Here is a 12,040-nt window from a genome sequence, read left to right as displayed (position 1 = left end):
TGTGCTGTTACTTCCAGCTGGTGTTGATGGTGTACATGCACAGCTATTGAGCATTCTCCTCATGTGCATGTTTTAGAATTTTCAACTCATTTGTACAATATAATTACAAGAATTTTAATTCATAGGTATGGTGTTATCGTTATAAGCATGTACACACATGGGTTTCACTTTTATTATAATACAATCATTATTTTAGTCACTGTCAATTTAATTTTGCTTTCTCATTACAAATATCATATCTCTTTGTAAAAAGAATTAAAAATTGAAATCTAACTAGGAAAATTGCCAGGACACTCTGAGAATATTAATAACACATTTGTTCACAATGCCCTCCTTTTAGCATCATAAGGATAAAAATATGGCTAAATTGATGTTATTTCTAATAGTCAAATAGGAAACAAAAGGTTTTTATTTTAAATCTTTTAATTATATTTACATAGACTGTATTGGTAATTTATTGTTTCAAATGAAATCATATTTAAAAAATTTATCTACCTTTTATAAATTGTTAACAAATTTTACTGTTGTTTTGCGCTGTGGATTTGTTTTAGGCTTGGGGAAAAAAAGACAAATTAAATGATTTGTCTCAATTTACCTGCAATTCAGTAAAATTCATTGACCTTCCACTTTATATTAAGTAGGTGGCAGGTGTTTAGATACAAGGTTGAACAAGAAAAAAACACTTTTTCCCCTGTGATGCCAAACTTCATTCTTATCTCAGATTTTTAAGTAAATTTGAAATTCCATATATATCACTAAACCCATTACTACCGCCCTAACCACATCCATTACCAACTTCTGCCTGCAATGCTAATGCAATAGCCTTCTAAGGCAGCAGTTTTCAGCCTATTTCATCTCATGGCACATAAACTAAATACTAAAATTCTGTAGCACACACACAAAAATAATATTTTTGCCAATGTGAGAAAAAAAGTATGATTTTGATTAATTCACACAGTCATTTTTTTAAATTTGACAGTCTAAGAGAAAAGAGGTTAGTGCTCCTAACTAAATAGTCAGGTGTTGCTTGAAAAATTTTTGCAGCATACCAGTTGAAAATCACTGTTTTAAAGGGTTTTCTAACATCTACTTTTACCTGCTGTCTAGTTTGTAGCCAGGGTGATATGGACAAAATTCAAACATGATCAAGCATTTGCTTGCTTAAAACTCATCTGTTTCTTTAATTGAAGTCCCATAATATCATTCTAAAATTCTCTATAATGAGACCTCTGTTTAAATCCCCAGTTTCATTTCCTGTAATCCTCTCCCTTCTTATTTGTTCCAGTCATTCCTGGACTTTTTCCATTTCATCTTATGTAGAAACTATCTCTTATCTCCACTACGATCAGTAAAGGTTTCCTCATCTAAGTATCTTCTCCCCTATCTTTGTACTTGGTAAACTCTTACACTTAAGTTCTTTTTTCATGACAGTAACCACAGGGGAGAGGGGAGGGGATAATAGGGGGGAAAGGGGGAAGAGTTTTCAGGAACAATTATAAAGGACACATGGATGAAAACAAGGAGGGTGGAAACAGGGCAGGGAGGTGGGAATGGCTGGGGTGGTGGGGAGGGGTGGGGGAAAGAGGCAGAAAACTGTACTTGAACAACAATAAAAATCGAAAGTATTTAATTAAAAAATTTTAAAGAAGAAAAAAAATTTTTTAAAGTTCTTTTTACTCAAGGACACTTTCCTAAGTCCCCTAGAAAATAGATGAAGACTTCTTTTGTGTTTCCATAGTTATCCCTTACAATATTTATAAACATGACAATTTGTTCAGTATATAAATTTTTTTCAGGATTTATTTCCTGAGACAGATTGATGTTAACACCTTAACATCTTTGCATAAGGGAAACTTCTGATTGTTTTAAACTTCACATTTTCAAGATTTGGAGAATTTCCTTCTGCAGACAATGCCTCAACCTTGTCGTCTCAGCTCTTATGGTCAAGATTCATCTTTTCTTGAGGACTACCTACTAATTCCACTCCTGGAACCACATATTAAATAATCTACCAAACATTTAATAAATCCAGATCCTCTAGGGTTGTCAGTGGAAAAATAATCTCTAATATTAAGGAGCTTGTGCGAAGTGGTTGGACTGGGGAGAGAGTCCATTTATGGGGCGAGAGATAAATTGACATTTTTCTTTTCAGAATCTCTAATTACCTCAGGCTTTTGAGCTGGGGGAACTTAAATCCTTTTATTCACATTGAATTGTTTTCCATACCATTTGTTTATGGACAAACTAAATTTTTCATAAAAGTAAATCCATTCTTTACCCTGATACAATGATTTAAAGCATTAGCATGTTATGTGTGCAATAGAACAACTTGGAAGACGTCAGTATTTAAAATAACCTGAAAGAAAATTTAATGACTGAAGTCTCTGTGTGTGTGTGAGTGGTGGTGATTGGAGCTCTAATATCCTGACCTTATTTCTTTCCCTGTTGCAGTCTCTGAAGCACATCTATATAGAGCTACTGCATTTGTAGATGTACCTAGGAGATGTCTGGGTATCATGCAGCCTTGTGATGATGGTTAATTTCAGGCTTAGATGTCACCACCTGACCCATCCCATGATTAAGGCAGATGTTTCTAATGCATCAATTCTTACCCTTTGAGCCTTAAGTTCACATAACCTCTCATTAATTTTCAAAATGTATTTCATGTAGCCACTTCCATCAATTCAGAATTGTTCCATAAAGAAAAAATGATTTGCCCCTCTCTACTCTGCATACACTCCCTCATTATACATCAGGTGAAGCACTGGCATACCAGTGTTAACTTACTTGTCCAAAACCACGCTAGAAAGTAATGAAATGTGAGATAGGAATCTCTCTGTTGTCCTCAGTTCTTCTGCAGTAAATTCTGCACTCTCTCAAGCATTCAGGGAGTTTTTTTTCTCAAATGCTATTGTTTGAGGGAGAGTTGTGATTCACTTTGTCAAATATAATTTTATAAATATCTTTTAAGCTGTGCTTATATGCACATATAAGGTGTGTATGTATGTGTATATATTATATATACACATACATACACACCTTATATCTTATATCATATATATATATATATATACCTTGAACACTGATGAATTGACTAGATTATGGAACAGATAATAAGATGGGACATACTGTTTTTTCCCATGTCATATAGAGTATATACATCCATTTTAGTATATGTTGAGTGGTGCTTTTTAAATAGGGATATAAGGATGTCTGTAGTTCAGTGTTATTACTAAATGATGATCAAGGAAAATATACTAACAAATTATAACAATGTTTTGCCCTTGTTTGTTAACTTGTCATGTGAAATCCTTCTCTATAAATGTGTTGTTCTGGGATCATTTTGCTGAATTTGATTAGAATTACAATAATTGACAGAAGATGTGACAATAGAATCAGAAATAGGAGAAATGTTGGAATTTCAGGGAATAGTTTGTTCTGCTGAAGGTCTAAACTTGAAAGCATTGACAGCCTTCATTTTATGAAGTGATTTTAAGCCAAAACAGTACATTTTTCTATACACTTCCTAAAGGCATTGGCAGAAATTTAGAGACTTAGAGCTCTCACTAAACTTTATCTTGGTCTTTAAATGTAATGTCCTAATGTGGACAATCTTGAGAACATAAATATGTTGACAGTTTAATGCTCTGACATTCTATTCTCATTGTCTAATTTTATTTTCTTCTTTTCCACTGATGCTCAAAGGCATTATTCAAAACCCACAAAAGACTATTTTGCATTAGGGAATTAAAACCATTCATTTAGGAAAATAAGAAACTCACTTTAATTTTAAGATGATTTTTCCAAAACTCCCATCACATTTAAGAGAAGGGTTTCTATAGGGAATATTTGGCAAAATTTCACATAAAACATCTACTGAATCACCTGGCTGCAGCTATTTGCTAATGCATTCAATACAGAAGAGTTACTACAGACTCTGCTTAGAAACTTATACGAGGAGTGAAAGACAGATTTTGAGTATTCACAAGGGAACAGTACAACAATAATTTGATGGATAGCTTGACTATCAGCTCTTGAAATAATTATGTTTTTTAAATGGAAGACATAAAGAACTCATCAGTAATTCTGTAATGTAGTAATGCATACAGAAGAGCTAATACAGTGAGCTTTGGCATAAAAACACTTTCTGCAGTGTTATTTGAAAAGACACTATATTATTTGGAAAATTATAATAAATATATTACATAATCAGTGCATCCTCTTAATAGAACTTTTATTAATGCAACCATGCATTTTATATTTCTAGTTTCCTGGCAGTCAAATAAAAATGGTAAGAATTTTATGAATTTCTAATTTCAATAGTGTCTTTCTAAGGCAGTTTTGTAAAATAACCTTTATTATAGAAATGCTACATAATTAAATTATCTTAGTGCAGTAATATAGGAAATATTTCAAAATTTTTAGGAAAATTACTTGAGGGGAAGTGCTCAGTGTGCTTAAGACCTTCACTCTTTCAGACCCATGACTAGACATTATAGAACAATTTCCATCTCTTGCATGTGATCTGAATAGGTTCCCCTTGAAGGCAGCATAGTTAGAATATGAAAAGAAATTAGAATTACTCAATGAACTACCTTTACTTAAACTTCAGTTTGAGCCTAGTTTATAATGATTATGGAGGACTGTATTACCTTTTTTTTTCTAAAATGAAAGAATTAATAGGTAAATAATAATTAGAAGATGATTTGACATTGATAAAAGATAACTCCTTTAACTCTTTTAAGAAATTTATTTCATTTTCAACTTCAGGAAAGTTATATTATATTCTCAGAAGTTATTTTTGCTGCATTTGTGCCATGAGATAAAAAATTGACTTTCGAATCAGATATATAACTCCAGTTTGAATTTTATTTCCACCGCATTTTTAATTGTGAAGCCCTGTAGAATCTGCTAATTCTTTCTAAATCAGTGTTTTTATCTCTAGTTGGAATTAATGCTATATTTAATAAGTTGTTTATATGGATACTTTATAATAATTTCATAATTGTCTCTTTAGAAAAGATATTTAGTAAATGGTAATTCCTGTTGCCATTGCTATTATTATTTATTATTATAATCCTAAAACAATGCCAAATTAATAAATCCTTTCAGTGTCATAATCCACCTGTATGTTAGAATTTGAACTTATAGTTTTGTATTGCTACATATATGTACAATATGTACTATATATATATATTGCTGTGTGTATAGTGGCCCATACTCTATAGACATGTAAGCAAGATAAAAATATCTTTATGAGAAGTGGATATATAGTAAACACTAAAATTATGATAATCATGGTACTAATTTACTTAGCACTTCATTGGCTCCTAATTATCTATAAATAAATGCCTAACATCTTTTCAGGGCCCACAGAGCTTTGTCAACATGGTACTGCACTATCTTTCTATTCATATGACTCTATTTATAATTCACTTATTCAGCTATCATCTGTTCATTTAATAATTGCACAAATGGATTTGATGGTCTATGTGTTAGGTGCTGTACTAGGTATTAGGGAAAGATCAATGAGTATGACAGAATTTTTATTATAATGTATCCTGTCATCTCACAGAGGTTTACATTCAGTAAGATAAATGATAAGACAAAATGATAAATGCCATAGCAGAGTCATGAACAAATTTATGTGGAAAGACTAAAAAGAATATTTATACTTACAAAGACAGTTTATAATTGTCAAAAATGACAGTTGAGCTGGATGTTATAAGGTGAGTGAGAGATTTTCAGGGAGAAAATGAGAAAATATAGTCATGGTAAATAAATAGTATATGCAAAAATGGAATTGAGAAGGTCAAATGGTTTTGTAATATTTGTTTATAACAGGAAAAAATGGAAGCTATTCAGATGTTCAATAGCAGGAGAGTTTTATACATTTTGGTATGACCATATAATGTAATATTTATTAGTTGCTAAAATTATATCAAAATGGGAATTTGACTGTAATATTATATTTAACAAATAGGAAGTCAAACTGCTTACACAGTATGATGCAGACAATGGCCGGCAGTGTCTGTGGTGTTATGGATGAGATATGAGATAAATTCACACAGACTACCAAGTCCTGTGGAGGAAAAGTGATGGCACAGCTACCCTCTCAAAGGGAGGGTGTCTCAGAGTGGCCTGGCAACTCTCTCAAGAGGAGAGCGCCCTGATTCTTCCCTTCACCAGTTTTTATTGGCTTTTAAATTGCACAGGAATACAGGTAAAGTTCATTAATCATTGTCAGGCAGTAAGGATCAAACAATAGATAGCATACAAAGAACTTTGAGGGCTTATTCTGAGTCAGGGTCTGTTAGCTAAAGGGCTACAAAACTTTGGGAAGCAAACTCACTTCCTGCCCAGACCTTTATCATTTAATTAAGAGCATTCTTAGCAAAGCAGGTTTCCCAGGAGTTTATGTATTCTTTCTCAGGCCTGATCACCCGGGGAACCTGCCCTTTCCAGCACAGGGCTGCACTGCCCTCTGTCATTGTTTCAGGCTTAAGTCAGGCAGGGGAAGTAAGGCAGCCAAGAGATAAGGAGACTTCTCACAGACAGAATGAGGACTCAGGCTATGTCAAAGCCGAGGGGGGAGGGTCCATTACTCCCTTTTGCTATAGCCCCCCAAGTCCTTCCCTGGGGCCTCCACGTGATTATGCCTGTCTTAGATTGTTCCCACCTTGGGGAATCTTACCCATCATTGGCTAACTGATCAAGCATTGGAGGCAAGTTATGGATAAAGTAAAAGGAGCAGAAGCGGTACTCCTGGCTGGGAGATAAGCTTTGTCCCCTTAGTGGCTTATGGTTGGAAGGTCAGTCTCTCAGCCTTAGCTGTGGGGTGTGGGGGGGAGAGCAGGGAGGGTCCCAACAATAGTATGATCACTTTTATAAATATATAGCTCACTAAAATATAAAAACACATTATAAATTAGTATGTTTTATAAGTATCATGAGCAACAGAATAGTAGGAAATTTTGAAGACAAACTCAGATGGCCAACAGGTCTATGAAAAGATGCTCAACATCACTATTTATCAGAGAAATACCCATCAAAACCGCAATGAGGTATGATCTCACACCTGTTGAGAGCTGGTGAGGATGTGGAGAAAAGAAAAACTTGCATACTGTTGGTGGAAAGGTAAATTGGTTCAGCCACTATGGGAAACAGTATGGAACTTCCTCAAAAAAATAAAAATAAGTCTACTATATGATCCAGCAATTCTACTTTGGGAAATATCCCCAAAGGGAATGAAAACAGGATAGTGAAGAGGTAATACTCACTGTTACATTTATTGTAACATTATTCATAATAGCCAGGATATGGAAACAATCCAAGTTGCCTGTCAGTGGATGAATGGATAAAGAAGATATGATCTAGCATATGCAGTGAAATATTATTCAGCCACGAGAAAGAAGGAAATCCTGTCATTTGTAATGCATGGATAAACCTTGTGGACATTATGCCAAGTGATGAAAGTCTGACAGAGAGACAAATACTGTATAAAATCACCTATGTGAAAAATCTCAAAAAGCTAAACTTGTAAATACATTGAGTAAACTTGTGGGTAACTGGCTGGGGGATGCAGGAAGAGGAAAGATACTGCTTAAGGGCACAGACATGCACTAGTAGATAAATAAATCCTAGAGGTCTAATGTACAATATAGTGAATATAGACAACAATATTGTCTTATAATCATCATACTTGCTAAAAGATAACATCTCAATTATTTCCTCTTATTATTTTCCAAATAAAGAAGTAATTATGTGAAGTGATAGTGGTACAATTATTACAATGGCAATCATATTGCAATGCATGTATCAGATAAACATGTTGCACATTGGATATCTTAAATTTACCCAATGTTATATGATAAATATATTTCAGTACATAAAAGGAGATTTCTATCTTATTTAAAATTTATCTCTTTTTCAAGTTGTCTACATTGACACTATATTAGTCTCTATAAAATTTATGAATTAATTTTATAATTCAGGACAGAAAAAATAGACTAATATTGAGTTTGGGGAAGATGCACTGGAAATTTAAGTTTTGTCATTTCATCTCATTGATAACTGATGAATTTGAGAAGATATGATTGGACAATAAAAGTGACCATGTCTTATCATGAGAGAGAAGAATATTCCTCTTTTGCTTATTGCCCAAAAAGAGAAACAGCAGCTTAGTGTTGCTAGGTCTGAAACAAGATTACCTGGTTTGAGTCCCTCCTCTTCCTTGAGTTGGCTAATCAAGTTCTCTACTGCATCATAGAGTTGTGAAGATTTAATGAAAAGACATTTGTAAAACAATTTAGGATTGACAGTACTATATCAGTGTTTTAAGGAAAAAATTAAGTAATTTTCATTATGTGTGCTTGACTTTTTTGTTTTTACAAAAATTAATTTGTCCTCTCTAAGGCTGTTTCCTTATCTGTAAAATGAGAAAAATTGGTATAGATAACACATGTTTGCTGTGAGAGTTAAACATAATATTATATAAAGATGACAGAAAACAATCTAGAGAGAAAAATTATGTATAAAGTTTATATAAAAGTGAGGTCTCTGTGTATAAAAAAAACTATAAAGGGTAAAAGAGTAAGCTGCAAAATGAGAGAAGACAAAAATATTACATCCAGTAATGAACAAGAAACAGACAACTCAATTAGAACTGGATGAAACTCGGGTGGAAATCTGTCCTCCTTCATATACTTATCTTTTTTCTCCACGGTGTTCTCGGACCCAGGAAGCTGGCTTGTGTGATTGCTGTAGTAAGACTCCCATGGTCTCTGTCTTCATATTGATTTCGGCCAAGTAACAACTGGAGAGAGTGAGAAGGGAGAAGAAATTTTATTCCTTTGGTTGTCTCTCTGGGAGGTCACCTCTGGCTATGTCTATTTTTGATGGAAGGTCAGTGAATTTCTTAAGATAGCCAAAATTACATGGCTCATTTTCTGAAAATCCCATTAGGTAGATATTAATTTTTTAAATATTTTTCTCAATTCTCAACTTGAATTTTATAGTAGTAACATGATATTCAGGAATAATTTTTAAGGCTGAATATCAAAGACTCCAACCTACTGTGTTCATGTTGCTAGTCAAAAACCTAAGGATATTTAGATTTTAACAATTATATATATAAATTTACAGCTTTGTATTCGATGCTTTTCATAACTTTTCCTTCTTCAGAACACTATATTTCATCATGACTCTGTTTCCTTCTTTATCTCCATGCACATATCAACTGCACTTATTTTATATGACTGTTAATGATGAGTAAATCTCTTTACTTAGGTGTTATACAAATTGTGTTTGCTGATTTTATTTCAGTGTCTTTGCTTTTCCTAAAAATATTAAAGATTCTGATTTTGGCCATAGAATTCTTAAGGCTGCAACTGAAGATTACTGTGGATTAAATACAAAATATTTTTAAATAAATATAAGTTAATTTGATCATCTTACATTTCACTAAAGCCTTTCAAAATAAATACTTCATGTGATTAAAAATGACAGCTGGGTAACTTGATTAATTTTAAGTTATTACAGAAAGTACTTATATGTTCTAGGCTCAATCATAATATTCTATTTATATTTCACTAATATAGAAATGATACAGAAATGTAGAGATTCAGTTACTGTATATTTTGGAAATATATTCTGAGCTTCGTAGTTACCTTAAAATTCTTTGGTGGAGACTGTAATCCCTGATCTCAAAACCATTTGATTTTTATTTTTTAAAACATCAAAACCAATTTAATTTTTATTACAGAAAGTTGGAAAGGACAGAAAATACAAAGGAGATTTTTAAAAATCACTCATAGGTCCAACATCTAAAGGAAAGTACTATGGTTTATTTTTTTTCAGTATTTCAATGCATATTTCAATTTATATATATACTTATGTGTATATACACACATTTTATTGTTGTTCAAGTACCAGTTTCTGAAGGCAAAACCTAAATAAGAAGAATTGACAGTTCCCAGAATGTTGATTTACAAGTAATGCTAAAATATAACTGAAATACATAACAACTGGTCCCATGACTTTGATATAAATAATGCTTTTGAGAAAAATTAAGCTTTATTTTTTTGCTTATTCATCTGAACATATGGCATATTAAATAAAAATGAATTTTGCTGTGAAATTTTACTTTAGAGAACAATACCAGTTTTAGTTTTTGAATAGTAATGAATGAAATTCCTTTTAATGGCTGAAACATTTTTTTAAAGATTTTATTTATTTTTAGAGAGAGGGAAAGGGAAGGAAAAAGAGAGGTAGAGAAACATCAATGTGTGGTTGCCTTTCACACACCCTCAACTGGGGACCTGGCCTATAACCCAGGCATGTGCCCTGACTGGGAATCAAACTTGTGACCCTTTGATTCACAGGTCCATGCTCAATCCACTGAGCTACACCAGCCAGGGCCCAAAGCATCTGCCACCATATTATTCCTATGGTATATATTCCTTGACCAGTCAAATCACAAGCATTGAAAAAAAATTCACCAACAGCATTATATTTTCTTTGCTTGTGGTCTAAATTTGAAGCAAAACTTTGTGAGATGTTGTAGAAAGAAAAGTAAAAAAAACACACAAAGAACTACTAAAGATGCAAGGGAGAAACTTTAGATGCAGATACAAGAAAATTTGGTACTTCATCCTTCAAGTTATTTATGGAAAATATTCACATAGGTTATAAAGGAATTAGAGGGCACTATAGAATGATCTTCAGAGGTCCTGGTTCAGTAGCTCAGTTGGTTAGAGTGTTAACCTGATATCCAAAGTTGAGGGTTAGATCTTTGGTTAGGGCACATACAAGAATCAACCAATAAATGCATAAGTGGAAAAATAAATCAATCTCTCTCTCTAAAAATCAATAAATAAAATAAAATTAAAAAATGAAATGGTGTTCAGATGTCAGCAGAGAAAGTTGTAATGGTAGAGTTGTTAAATCTGACTGAGTAAACCATTTGGGAATAGAGATGATATAATGAGTAAAAAAGCTTTCAAAATAATGGGCAGGAGGACATAATGAAACATTTCCATTTCTGAAATCCATGACACTATAGGTTTTCATTGCGCAAAGCAAGTATTTTGTGGGTAGGAGTTGTATGGTAAAATCTCATGCATTGTTTTGAAATTCATGGGCTAGTGGCCTAGCCAACAGGGTAATGATGTGTAAAGGCATTTGAAAGCCTAATAAAATTAGATTTCTGCATATAATGGTGGCAAAATACAATTTTATTGTCTACTCTAAATTGTATACTGCTTAGAGATGGACCCATATACTTCCCATTTAGATAAAAATTAATTCTTTTCATAATTGTTTTGTTGATCAATGTCCATCTTCATAATGATTGTGAATAAAAATAACAGATATTAAATCCTAATGTGACAGCAAAATTTAGTTCATGAAAATGGTAGATGTTGTTTAGAAGTTTCAATTCTAAAAAGATACTTAATTTATGGAAGTGTACATATTAGAAATTACCTGTTATATTTATTTAATTCTCTATCACATAGAGTACAATGTAAGTCTATTTATTTATTTATTTATTCATTCATTCATTCATTTATAGAGAAAGGGGAAAGGAAGGAGAAAGAGAGGGAGAGAAACTTCAATGTGTGGTTGCCTCTGGTGCACTCCCTATGGGGGATATAGCCCTCAACCCAGGTATGTGCCCTGACTGGAAATCTAACCAGTGACCCTTTGGTTTGCAGGCCAGCACTCAATCCACTGAGCCACACCAGCCAGGGCTATAACTTAAATCTTAATTTATTCTTATGGACCTTGTATTATCTTTTTAAGAATCTATTTTCCTAGGCATTTTCATGAAGTAATGTGCTACTGTACTCAGAGTGTTCAAAAATGCCTTCAGTTATCTGTTAAAATAACCTATTTAGTTATCAAATATTTCAATATCACATATAAAATTTTTCATAGGCACATCTCTTTCACAAGAAAATAATTTTTCTTTTAAATTGTTATTTTTACTTAATTTTGAACCTAGTCTGAAATTGCAAGAATAGTACATTAAAATTCTAAA

The sequence above is a fragment of the Phyllostomus discolor genome, chromosome 1 (genome assembly GCF_004126475.2).
Source record: "Phyllostomus discolor isolate MPI-MPIP mPhyDis1 chromosome 1, mPhyDis1.pri.v3, whole genome shotgun sequence".
In the NCBI taxonomy this organism is placed as follows: Eukaryota; Metazoa; Chordata; class Mammalia; order Chiroptera; family Phyllostomidae; genus Phyllostomus; species Phyllostomus discolor.
Note: the sequence above shows the minus strand (reverse complement) of the source record.